We start from the raw sequence: 14,462 nt of genomic DNA on the forward strand, positions 1-14,462 counted from the left end.
CCAAGGAAATGTTGCATTTCCTTATTTTCCTTCTTCATCCTCTTATTTTTCTTCTTCATGCACCTGTGTCCAATCACAACCTCAACTTTTCTTCCCAAGTGATAAAAGTAACAAATAATGACCATTATAGTGTAGTCCAAGCTTCGCTATGCTGTGTTCTAAAAAAGATCCTAAAAATGAAAATGTATTCACTTAATTACAAATAATTAATTCCATTTAGAGGCCTTGAACATAACTCTTTTCAAGAGTTATCACTCCACTGGGTCAAGTTTCTGTTGTGTTATTTTTAGGCTTTGTTGGGAAAGAATTAGGTTACAAAATTCCCATGTTTATTTTTGGCTGACATATTTTATTCTAAATAAATAATAAAATAAAACATTGTGTGGAGATGATAGTCCATGATCTGAAATATACATGCCCGAATAACAAATTAAATTACAAATAAAATTTTAGAAATCACAACTTTCGCAAAATTACTTTATCATACATGACAATAAAAATAATTATATACGTTCATTCACATGCATTCCCCTAAACATGTGAATAATTACAAGAATGTCACATCTTGTAATATTTTAATTAAACAAGATGGAGAGAGAGATTCGATCTCATTTTACACTATAAACATAGCACAACCTAGAGCTTTGATCTCAATTGTTGGAAAAATCCAATTTGAAAACAATTTTCTTCCACAGTGAGAAATTAAAATTTTGAAAACTGACCCTGTTTATAATATTTATAGCAATAAACCTTAGACCAAAACTATACCTGTGTTTTCAAATAAGTGGATCCTTGATGTTTTTTGACTTTCAACAAAATGATCTTATCCACCATTCTCATACCATAAACTACTTTGAGTGCGTGCTCAAATCTATTGAATCAAAACTCAGAATTAGAAAAAAATTTCTTTTGTTTTTGGGTGAAAATGAAAATTCTCTCTTTTTTATTGGATGGTAGAATTGTTATTCTAGAAAAATATATTTAATAGTTGAGAATAAATTCTCTCTATTTTTTGACAGAGTTACAATCTGTCAAAGTTGTGTAAATAGCTCTACCAGTGTCATTTATTTATAGGAAAAAAGAAGTAGAAGCCTTGTTGAGTTGTAGTGGTATATTTTTCTAATAGAAAAAAAACTTCCTACTTAGAATGGAAGTGCGGTGGATGACACCCCATAGTATTCTTACTAGGTTTGTCACCTCCTTAATGTTACATGAGGGGATTTTAGGCCTCTCTCATATCGAGTCCAATTATAAGTACTTTCTAGACTTTTCAACCCTGTACTTTGTAATTTGATCCAATCCAATTCTATTTTTGTTTTTCCTAGAATAAACAAAAATATATTTATATTAAATAATTTTGACATCCTAATTTTACCTTCGGTAAAATTATGATGATTTTACCCAAGTAAAATTTTGATAAAATGTGCTTAATGTTTCACCACTCAACACGATTATTATGATCAAATGATTTATTTTCATTTTTGAGTTTGAAAATAGCTTAATGACATCAAGTCTTTCTTTCGTTCATCTCTGAGTAATCCATATACATATGCAAATGAATCCTTTCTCATTTTCATTTTCATTTTGAGAAAAACACATTCTTTTCCAAATGATTCCATTTCACCATTTCAAATAAAACCATAATAATATTTGAATAATTTCCATTTCTCTATTTCTATTTATTAAATTCATTTTGATTCAAACATGCAATTCATTTCTAGTTTCAACAAGCTAGGGAAGGGACTGGTTGGTCATATGTAATTACAACTCAATTGATTTATAATTATGTTTCGGCTTTTCACCTATTAATTATCAACTCATTTAGTCACGAAGTCTTTCCACTGTAGTATCATGACTAAGCTCTCGCTAACGATGTATCATTACAAAAGCAACTACTTAGCACTCGTCCAATGACCTTGTCATCAGGGTGTTACCCTCATATGGTATCCTTGATCACTTTGGGATAATAACCTCTCTCCCAATCTGATTCTTTTTATCTCATGGTAACCATTACATCTTTCTTAATGAAAGGTCAATCACTATCAAATAAGGATCAAGTCATCCATCACAAACATGAATGACCCATGGCTATGTTTACTTTTTATCAACCATTTAATGCCAATGAGAGGATATAATTTACCCATGTCTCGAGCTATGAATTAACCTATTGTGAATGTTGCTACATACTACATAAAATCATACACCCAATGCACTAGTTTTTGCTTCCTTATCTATTCAAACTGACACTTTACTTAGATCAAAGCGTATGAATCACACATATGTAGATCGCCATTTACTCAGGATTTAGGTATACCATACTATGAACATCACAAGTTAATGAATCTATAAATGAATTCAGGATCTATTTCGCTTGGGTCTTGTCCAATGTACTATCAATCCAGTCAGTTACATTTATGTATCTATCTTATGGGAGTCGTCTGCTCGATGTCCAAGAAAAAGCATCTCCCCAATTGGACTTGATAGATGACATATTCGTGTTTCAATTAGTTTGCTCATTTTTCGATTAGACTAATTACATTTTTAGGTTCAACTACTAATACAAGCTTTCTTTTCGTCTTAAGATTCGACCATATAATACCGCTTCGTATTAGTTAAACATTAAACAACCTATTAGCAACATTTGCTTCCATTTCGCTTTGCGTACAAAACCACTTGATTACAATAATACAAAGTAAATTAATTGTAATCAATGAATTTGTTTTATTAACCAATCTAATCAAAAAAATTTCAAGTTTAAAAATGATTATACTACACTTAAGGCACAATATCCAATAAATTTTTGTCCCCCCAGGTCTAATATCGTGATATCATCGATAGTTTCAAAACTGGGCGTTCCCTTTGAAATCATGATACCCGAGGAGGATATCATGATACCACTGTAGGGGTCTTCATTCTTCTCTTCGTTTCAAGATTGTTGAGGGTATTGTGATATCCAATCTTTGATATCGTGATATCGATTCCCTAGTGATATTTTTCCTCAAAATTAGTATAGCACCCCTCACCCGTATTCAATGTCAGAATAGGGTTACGGAGCATTACTGAGCTAAAACACATATAACTGTACTATTTTCATACATTCGATTAAATCATACAATCAACATTAAATTCCAATCAATTTGTCCCTTATAATAGCCTACGAAGGCCTTAAACATGCTTTAGAAGTGGTTCAGGACTAAACCGATAACATATGAAAATTTTGGAAACATAAAAAAATCTCAACATTTCAAGGGTCATACGCCAGTGTGAGCAGGCCGTGTGTCTCACATGACTAGTAGACAAGCCCGTGTCTTAGGCTGTGTGGAAATAGGGCATACATACTAACTTTCATCACATGGTCGAAGACATGCCCGTGTGCCTGGTCGTGTGAAAACTGAAGAGTATACTGACATGGGTCACACGGCCAACCACACGACCCGCGTGTCTAGCCCGTGTGCCCTTTGAAGTGGCCACACATGCTCTTTTCGCTAAGCCGTGTCAATCCTGAAGGATATACTGACTTATGCAACACGGTCAAGTCACACGCCCGTGTCCTAGGCCGTGTGCCTATTAGGGGACATGCTAACCTGTACTACACGACCGGTCACACGCCCGTGTGTGAGACCTTGTAGAGCGTACTGACTTTGTAATAGTTTAGTTTTGACCCTAGTTGGAATAGTGGTTTCGGGACCATAAATTCGAGTTAGAGAAATATTTTAATATTATTTTTTCGTATCTTTTATAAGTAAATTGACTTGTGTAAAAATTTAACTGTTTGTGTGCTTAATTTGCAAAAAAGACCTAATCGCGAAAAAGGTAAAAGTTGTGTGCTAGATGTTAAAAGTGCTTAATTGACTTGTCGTTATAATTGTGAAGTCCTTAGGTAGTTATTTGACCAAAGTTATGATTAAATGACAATAGTGGACATTAGTGGATGGCATATTAATGTTTTGATGCAAGGGTAATTTGAGAAAATGCACATTTAAGTAATTAAAATAAAATAAAACATGAAAAAAAGCCATTATCATCCTTGTTCTTGCCAAAAATACAAATAAACTAAAAGAAAAAGAAGCCTTAAGGGTTGGGCTAGGTTAAAGCTCTATTGACGTGTAATTTTTGATCGGTTTTACAATTTCTACATTTTTGTGATCGTTGCTTAATGTACTATAAAGCCCATGTCTCAACTTTTGATTTTGTTGATGGTTTTGAGTTATGTCATTGATGAAACTATGAGCTTTGTGATGTTAGTTGATGAATTATGAAAGGTATGTTTTGGGTTGACATATGTTGTCTTTGAATTTTTGATGAAATTGAGTAAATTGGGCTAATTTGTAAAAAATGTTATTTTGAGAGACTAAAACGTGAAATAAATGAAATGTGAGGGCTTCTATGAACACTATGAATATTCGACTAGGCATTTGTGCAAAGAAATTTTGTGTATATTGTGATTTTGTGAAATAAGGACTAAAGTGTCGAAATGTGAAAATGTGAGGGCTAGTTTGCAAAATGCCCTAATTGTGTATATATGGATTGTTTTGAATGATTTGGTGAATAAAAGGGTTAATTTTGATTACATTTAGATCAAGAAAAGTGGAATTTGGATTTAGACCAAGGGAAGTCAAAGATGGTAGAATAAACATTCAAGTCAACAACTTCGAGTACGAGGTAAGTTCGTACATAGAATATGGCATTATAAGTACATATTTCTGTTTTGATTACACATAGATGTTTAAATAATTGAGCTGAATGTATATGATGATGAATCGGAAGCTTTGGCACTAAGTGTGCGATTTAAATTAATTTTGGCACTAAATGTGCGGTTTAAACTAGCTTTGGCTACTGGAGGAACTAAAGGTGCGATACCGACTTAGTATTGGTTATTTGAGATGGCACTAAGTGTTTAGAAATATTCTATCTTCAGCTAACCTTATAGCACTATGTGTGCGGATGTTTAAAATATGAATAAACTATGGAAAGTCTTAGAACCTTCAACAAGAGGTAAGTAGGAAAGTAAATAAGTACGGGAAGATCCAGGTATGTATGATATCTAAGTGGTAGATGATATTATGTATGTGAATTTCATTGAGTTGATATGATCTTATGGATTGACATTGTGAAAATACTCATATGTTTCATATAATGTTGATGATTTGAGTACGAGTTTACTAAGCTTTTGAAAGCTTACTGTGTATGTGTGTTTGAATTGTTTTGTAGATATCGAAGCTACTGCGAGCTCGGGGTTCATCTAGGATCATCAGCACACTATCGAACTTTATTTTGGTACTTTTGAAAATGTACATATATTTGAAGTATGGCATGTATAGGCTAGTAGTTGTGGAAGTATGTTTTGTGATGTATATATATTTAGCCATGTGAATTGGCTAATTTTTGTTTGAACTCTTAGTTGATAATGGTTTATGATATATGATGTTAATTTGAAATTGTAGTATGCTTAGTTGGATAAAGAAAATGGAAAGTGTGGTGAATTCATGGAATGATATTATACGATGATTTGATATAATCTTACATTATGTTCATTATAAATAGGTAAGGTTTATAAGTGTGTAAATAGTTGTAATACTATGGTATGAATGATATGTGCTTTAGCATGAAAAATTGGTTGATTGGATTGTATATATATGCTTGTTTCCATGCTTGTAGGCTGACCAAAAAAGGGGTGGTAATTTGGCTTAAACCAAGCAGGCATTGTACCACACGAGCATAGAACACGGGCATGTCTGTTGGCCGTGGGCTTAAGTCAGTAGCTAGCTAAGAACTACACTGCCATAGCACACAGGCGTGTCTGTTGGCCGTGGGGAAAAGACAGTATATAAGCTCTGTTTTGGCACGGTTGGGTTTCAAAGGTGTGTCTGGTGCCGTGTGAAACACACGGCCTAGTTACACGGGCATGTGATCTCAATAGAATTGAAAAATTTTCTATGTGATGAAATTTGTGAATGTATTCGGTTTAGTCCCGACCTCTTACTAATGTATGTTTATGGTCTCGTTGACCTAAGAAAGGGACTCAATATTTATGTTTGATCATAATATGAGGATGTTTGACTTTTTTATTGTAAAGTGATTACGAAATATTCTAATGTGTCCAGTAATGCCTCATAACCCTAATCTAGTATTGGATATGGGTTAGGGGTGTTACATTTTGTTGGTATCAGAGCTATGGTTTGTCGGTTCTAAGACTACCATAGCATACGTAAGTCAAGCTATACATGCCATACATCTGAAACTGCAATAGTGTGATGAATCCTGACATTAAAATATGCTTTTGTATAGCAATGGATCCCGATATAGTTGTAGCTGACGATGTTGAAAGCAATGCACCTGCACCCGCGCAAGGGATGGTGCAAGCTGATTCTCATCTGGCTACAAGTAGCCCTGATGGTTAGGCTAAGCAAGCCTTCTATCAAGTGATGATCGATTGGTTCACCCAATATATTAGGACCAATCCAACTGTACAACAACCTCCACCCCCGGTTGATCTTCCTCAAACTCCTGTTATGTCACGAGTAAATCCGGTACAGTTGAGTAGACCACCAGTTCACAAGATTAGAAAATATGAAGCTGAAGAATTTCGAGCTACAATAAGTGATGATGCAGAAAGAGCTGAATTTTGGTTAGAAAACATAATAAGAGTGTTTGATGAGTTGTCTTTGAGTCCCGAAGAATGTATAAAATGTGTTGTTTCTCTCTTAAGAGATACGACATTTCATTGGTGGAAAATTTTGACATCAGTGGTTCCGAGTGAACAAGTCAAGTAGGATTTCTTCCAAGCTGAATTTCGGAAGAAATATATTAGTCAGAGATTTATTGATCAGAAACACAAAGATTTTCTTGAGCTTAAACAAGGCTGTATGTCTGTTACAGAATATAAGCGGGAATTTGTAAGGTTGAGTCAGTATGCCAGTGAATGTGTATCTTAGAAAGCAATAATGTACAAGAGATTTGAAGACGATTTGAACGAAGATATTCATTTGTTAGTTGGGATTCTGGAAATTAAAGAATTCGTGGTGCTTGTTGAACGAGCGTATAAAGCGGAAGAGCTTTTGAAAAGAAAAGAAAGGCTGATTTGGAAGCTAGAGAGGTACGAAAGAGATCATCAAGTAAATTATTTCAAACTGGATCCAAGAAGTTTAAAGATGATAGCAATCGTTCAAAGGCTAGTGTGGGATATTCAAACAGAGATTGTGTTAGATCGCAATCAAATTACAAATCTTCAGCTACATTTGTTGCTAGTGTTGACAATGCAAAGAATGAAAGGCCTGAATGTGATCAATGTGGAAGATGACATTTTGGTGAATACTGGGGAAAAAGTAATAACCGAGCTTGTTATAGTTATGGTTCGAGAAACCACTTTATTGAGGATTGCCCGAATTTAGCTAAAAAAATATAATGTTCAGAATCTGAGGTAGAGTGGTAATGTTTCTTGGGGTAGACCTCTCAGAAATTCGGGAAATGTAAGTGGTAGTCAGAGAGGAACAAAAGACACAACTGTAAGATCTGAGGCTCGTGCACCTGCCAGAGCCTATGCTATTCGAGCTCGCGAGGAAGCTTCATCACCAGATGTGATTACGAGTACATTCACTCTCTATGATGCTTCTGTGATTGCTTTGATAGATCCTGGATCAACGCATTCGTATATATGTATGAACTTAGTGAATAGTAAGACTTTATCTATAGAGTCTACTGAATTTGTAATTAGATTTTCGAATCCTCTAGGCAAATGTGTCTTGGTTGATAAAGTCTATAGGAATTGTTCGTTAATGTTTTGAGATAATTGTTTTCTGGCTGATTTGATGCTATTACCTTTTAATGAGTTTGATATTATTTTGGGAATGGAGTGGTTAACTTTGCATGATGCTATGGTGAATTACAAATAGAAAATTATTGATTTGAGATGCATTAATAATGAAATAGTCAGAATTGAATCTAGTGATTTGAATGGGTTGCCTGCGATGATATCTTCGATGAAAGCATTGAGTATTGTTAGAAAGGGGTGTGAAGCTTATTTTGCATATGTGATTGATTCAAATGTATCAGAAAAGAAAGTTGAATTTGTGCCTATTGTTTGTGAGTTTCCTGATGTATTTCCTGAAGAACTTCTGGGATTACCTCCAGTTAGTGAAGTAAAATTTGGCATTGAATTGATACCTCGTACTACTTCAATTTCGATAGCTCCATACAGAATGGCTCCGATCGAACTAAAAGAATTAAAGTCTCAGTTGCAAGAGTTAACCGATCAAGGGTTTGCTAGACCGAGTTTCTCACCTTGGGGTGCTCCTGTTCTATTCGTGAAAAAGAAAGATGGTACGATGAGAATGTGTATAGATTATCAATAGTTGAATAAGGTGACTATCAAAAATAAGTATCCCCTGCCCCGAATCAATGATTTCTTTGATCAGTTAAAAGGTGCTACTTTGTTTTCAAAGATAGATTTGAGAGCAGGTTATTATCAGTTGCGAGTAAAGGACTCTGACATTCTGAAAATTGCTTTTAGAACGAGGTACGGTCACTATGATTTTTTAGTTATGCCCTTCGGATTGACTAATGCACCTACTATCTTTATGAATTTGATGAATAGAATATTCAAACCATTTTTAGATCAATTTGTTGTGGTATTCATTGATGATATACTGATTTATTGACGTGATGAATTTGAGCATGCTGAGCGTTTGAGAATAGTGCTACAGACTCTGGGAGATAAATAGTTGTATGCAAGGTTCAGTAAATGTGAGTTTTGGTTGAGAGAAGTTGGCTTCTTGGGTCATATTCTATCAGCATCGGGTATCTGAGTTGATCCGAGCAAAATTTCAGCTATTTTGGATTGGAAACCTCCGAGAAATGTTTTTGAAGTTTGCAATTTTTGAGGACTTGCTGGATATTATAGAAGGTTCGTAAAAGGTTTTTCGATAATTGCGACTTCGTTGACAAAATTACTCCAGAAAGATGTGAAGTTTGAGTGGTCTGTAAAATGTCAAAATAGCTTTGATCAATTGAAAGCCTTGTTGACTAAATCTCTGGTGTTGGTACAACTTGAATTAGGTAAAGAATTTGTGATTTATAGTGATGCTTCATTGATTGGTTTGGGATGTGTTTTAATGCAAGAAGGAAAAGTTGTTGCTTATGCTTCGAGACAGTTAAAACTGCAGGAAAAGAACTGTCTGACTGACGATCTCAAGTTAGCTACTATTGTGTTTGCTTTGAAGATTTGGCGTCACTATCTATTTGGTGAGAAATGTCATGTGTTTTCTGATCATAAGTGTAACACCCCAATTTTTGGGTTTTCTGTGTTTCTGTGAATTTTAAAATTTGTGTGTGTTCTAGTTGGTTAAAATATATATTTTAGTAGGTTAGTGGGCCTTTGGAAGGCCCAAACTTAAGTTAAATCCATGGTAGTTTTTAGAATTTTAATTTTATAAATAGGTGATGCAATTGGCGTTTGGGCTTTTAAGAGTAAAGGGGTAAAAGATGACACAAAAAAGGAGTGTGGTGCAGTGGCAAGGTAGCGCCACTTAGGGGGCAAGGAAGTGACACCATAAAGGAAGCAAGGGGTCCAAGGTTCAAGTCTTGGCTCTTGCAATATATTTTGGTTCTTCTTTTCAATAAATCTAGAAGCAAGTAGGTGCGTTTTAAAGTTTAATTTGTTGGGTTTATGACACAAATGGGTTGATGGCCTAGTGGTGGTGGTGTGAGTTGGCATGTGAGAGGAGTTTGGTTCGAATCCCTTGGCACGCAAAGGTTTGGGACGGCAAGAGTTGGTGTTGGTTTTAAACTCTGGTGATGGAGGGATCCCACATCGGGAAGCTAACATAAGAGTAGATGGAGAGATGGCTTTAAATAGAGCAAACCATGAGGAGAGTAGGCATACCCTTCTTGGCTGATCCCTTTTGCTTTCTGATGTGCTCGTTTGGGTTGGGCGTTAGCTAAGAGTGTTTGGAGCGCGGATTAACTGAAGTCTCCTAATAGGTGTGTATTTCTCATTACTCTAGCAGTAGGACGGCTTTTTCAGGTCGCGATGGGATGAAATGGGCCATGTGGTCCCAATGGGTCCATAGCCCAAGTGGATAAGTTGTAAAATTACTAAAACCCCTGTAGGGTAGGACTACCGATTTACCCCTAGAGGGTAAAATGACTATTTTCCCCTCGTGCGTAAATGACTAACTTGTGTGATGATTGGGTTAGTTGACGTGGATTTATGTTAGTTATCATTAATTCGTAAGTGTAATGTGTTAGTGATCGATTGTAAGATTATCGCGTGGGAGATAAGGTCATCAATCGTCATCAACCAGGTGTGTAAACGACACCCTCCCTTAGACTGAATCGGTAAAAGATGAAATACCAAAACGTTGGTATTTTGTGAACTCGCGAGCGTGCAAGCGCTCGTGAGATAGTTGTTAATGAATATGGTGCATTTGGATGATTAGAGTGGAGAGTGTGCATTTTCGTGCACAATGGTATTTTTGGGCTTAATGAGCCGAAACGAGCCTATGGCCCAACGGGCCCACTTTGGTAAAAAGACAAGGTAAGCACTTCTGATTACTTGGTAAACGTTAGAATGAGCATGAAACCTTAGCAATAGGTAATAATTACTGAAATACCCTTATGCATGCAAAATTACAATTTTACCCCTAGGTTTTTTTTTCGAAAGGCATGATGTTACATTTCAGATATCGTATGCCATGACATATTATTTCATTGCATGGGACATGGGTTTATATTGATGGAGGAAGCGTTACAGCGGCCTCGCCGCAATCTGTGGCCTTGCCACATATATTCTGATACGGTGACTTCGTCACAATATCGGCGACCTTTGTTGCAATCCGGTGGCTTCGCCACATATATATATCTGCTCGGTGGCCTAGCCACAATATTCAGATCTGGTGACTTCGTCACAATATCCGCAACCTCACCGGAGTTTCGTGGTGTGTAGCGGTTGGGTGGGTCGAGTAGTCTCCCACATGGTGTAAGGCTGATGCGGGGTGTTATGGATGGCTCTGGGTTGGGATTTACGCATTCATGATATATTTGTTTCAGATATCGCTATGGGCCTATGGGTTTCATTCGATTTCAGATCTTGGGCCAAGGCCCGATAAGTCGACTTTGAGGTTTGATCTGTTTTGGGCTATGGTTGGGTTATGTTACACACTGAATTTACCGAACTCACCCTTTATTTTCATCTCTGCAGGAAATCCCCAACCATAGTGGGCTTGGAGCTATGAGGGATTCGGAGTGGCCACATCATCTGCAAAGTTAGTTTTTCTAAGTTGGTTTATTTTTATTATTTTTATATTCTGATTTAATTTTGGGTTTTAAGTTGTAATAAGGCCGCTATTTAAATTTCTTTTTTTTTCTGCTATGGTTTTATTTTCTGATTATATTTATACTATGACGAAACTGCTAGTGTTAGGCTGCGCATGTTTTCAAAATTAATGAACGTTTTCAAGGCTCAACAAGCACAACAAATGGATAGCCTAAAGATTGATAAACCGACTTTTCATTCAACCGTTGTTTTTACAAAGACCACCCCAATCACTTAAACCAGCGAATGCATACTAAGTCGTCAGTCCATGTGACACGTCATATCTGGCCATAACGTCTGGATCGGGTTTGGGGTGTTACATTTAGTGGTATCAGAGTCAAGTTGCAACAACTCAGTTGTGGAATGGGTCTAAAAATGGGAGTTTGTAAAGGAACACTGAATAAAGGCTTTCAAAAGTCATTTTTTTTGGAACTTGATTATAAATTGTTTTCGAGAATGTTTCCAATATTTTCTCTTTACAAATAGATGGTTTTAAAGATTAAAATCGATTTTCTAAAGTTAGGTTTTTTAGAAGGTGGCACACAGAATCTCCGGCCCAAGTCTGTAAGTTTTCTGAGCCTTTCTGATTGTTTCTAAAATATCTATGATATGCTTGTACAAAACCTTATCACGGTACTTTAGTTAGGGTAACACTAGAACTATAGAAACTCTGATAAGTAGACTGAGACTGTAGCTAGGCCAAAAGGAAACAAACTCAAACTCTGAATTACTGTTATTCATAAGACTTCTATAATAAACACTGAAATATTAAACTGATTCATAAAATTCTTAAGTAATTAATACGAAATGAGTACACGAGCAGCTCGTGGAAGAGGTCGTAGACGTGGCCAAGGTAATGCTCAGGCTGAATCTTCATCTTTAGGACATGTGCTGGCAACAGATGCACTAGTACCACTGGCAACGGAGGTAGAGTCTCATGATCGAGGTGCCGGGGATGATGCTCTGTCCCAGGCAATGCTTCGAGTTTTGGAAAGGGTTGCTGGGGCAAGTACGGGAAACAAAATTCGGGGGTTTATTTCTGAGCGGCTCTGGGCCAATGGAGCAGAGATATTTAGGGGCGTATCTGGTGTAGCTTCGAATGTGGCTGAGTATTGGTTAGAAGCCACAGAGCGGATTATGGATGATCTGGACTGCTCTGTAGAGCAAAAGCTGAAGGGAGCCATATCGTTGCTCAGGGATGAGGCTTATCAGTGGTGGCTCACGGTGAGAGATGGAACTCCTACTGACAGTGTGACGAGCTGTTTAAGACAGCCTTCAAAGGAAAGTATGTTGGGGCTAGTTACGTGGACTCTCGCCAGAAAAAATTTCTGAACCTAGTCGAAGGGAGTAAGTCAGTGGCTGAGTATGAGTCTGAGTTTCTGAGACTGAGCCAGTATACTTCTGGGATTGTCGTTACAGAGTATGAGCGTAGCGTATGCTTCGAGGATAGTCTGAGAGATGAACTTAGGGTACTGATTGCTCCGCAAAGGAAGCGTAACTTCGAGAGGTGGACCACAGTTTTCGAGAGGTGGACCACAGTTTTCGAGAGGACGTGGGCAAGACAGAGGTGGTAATGGAAACGGTCGAGGAAGAGGAGCACTGGCAGGGGTGCTAGATTTGCTGAGGCTCGTCAGTCGGTGTTGGTGTATACAGCTCGTCGCCGAGAGGAGGGTGATGCACCTGACGTCATAACTGGTACGTTTCTAATTTCCAGTATGCCATACACTGCGTTGATAGATGTTGGATCTACCCAATCATATGTTGCATGTGCTATATCTAGGTCACTGGGTGTGCGCTCTGAGGAGACCGTGAGTGGGGTATCTGTACTAAGTCCTTTGGGTCACTCGGTTAGGGTAGATAAACTGTATAGTGATGTGCCTATAGAAACTCAAGGAAAAGTTTTCTCTGGAGATCTGATAGAGCTACCTTCCGGAGAATTCGATCTCATTTTGGGAATGGATTGGCTTGTTAAGCATAGGGCTACTCTGGATTGTGCTGCTAAGCGAATAATGTTAAAGACCACAAAGGATGAGGAGGTTTTGGTGATAGATGAGCGTAGGGATTATCTGTCTAATGTGGTGTCGACATTGAGAGCTGAGAAGTGGATTCGGAAGGGATGTGAGGCTTATTTGGCATTTGTAAGCCAATCGGAAACTGAAGATCTGACAGTGGATAAAGTTAGAACCGTCAAGGATTTTCAAGATGTTTTTCCAGAGGAGCTTCTAGGTTTGCCCCCGAACTGAGAGGTTGAGTTCGGAATCGACTTGTTGCCTGGAACAGCACCAGTGTCCATTGCACCTTATAGGATGGCACCGAAGGAGTTGGTGGAGCTGAAAGCCCAAATTCAAGAGTTATTGGATAGAGACTTTATTAGACCAAGTGTGTCTCCATGGGGAGCACCAGTGTTGTTCGTAAAGAAGAAAGATGGGTCAATGCAGATGTGCATCGATTATCGGTAGTTGAACAAATTGATGATTAAAAACAAGTACCCACTGCCGAGAATCGATGATTTATTCGACCAACTTAGATGAGCTTCAGTATTTTCCAAGATTGACCTTCGATCTGGGTATCATCAGTTGAGGGTTAAGGAGGTGGATATTCACAAGACGGCATTCATAACTCAGTATGGTCACTATGAGTTCTTGGTTATGCCATTTGGGTTGACAAACGCACCTGCGGCATTTATGGATCTGATGAATCGGGTGTTCCAGCCATACTAGGATCGATTCATGGTTGTCTTTATCGAAGATATTCTAGTTTATTCTAAAACTGAGGAGAAGCATGATTAGTATCTTCGTATTGTGCTGCAAGTGTTGAGGGAGAATGAGCTTTATGCGAAATTCAGTAAGTGTGAGTTCTAGTTGAGGCGGCTCTGACCTTCATGCATTACGACTTATATATCTCCCTATACAGAGCTTCAATACTTATTCCGTTTGTTTCTAACGAAACTAGACTCAAAAAGGAATCTATACATATATGGCATGACTTCTAATTATCTCTGGTTAATTTATAGTGAATTTCCAAAGTCAAATCAGGGGATCCAGAAATCACTCTGGCCCTGTTCCACGAAAACTTAAATATCTCTTAAAATACGACTCATATTATCGTTTCATTTCTTCCATATGAAAGTAGATTCATCAAGGTTCGATTA

Source organism: Gossypium arboreum, chromosome 13 (genome assembly GCF_025698485.1).
Source record: "Gossypium arboreum isolate Shixiya-1 chromosome 13, ASM2569848v2, whole genome shotgun sequence".
In the NCBI taxonomy this organism is placed as follows: domain Eukaryota; kingdom Viridiplantae; phylum Streptophyta; class Magnoliopsida; order Malvales; family Malvaceae; genus Gossypium; species Gossypium arboreum.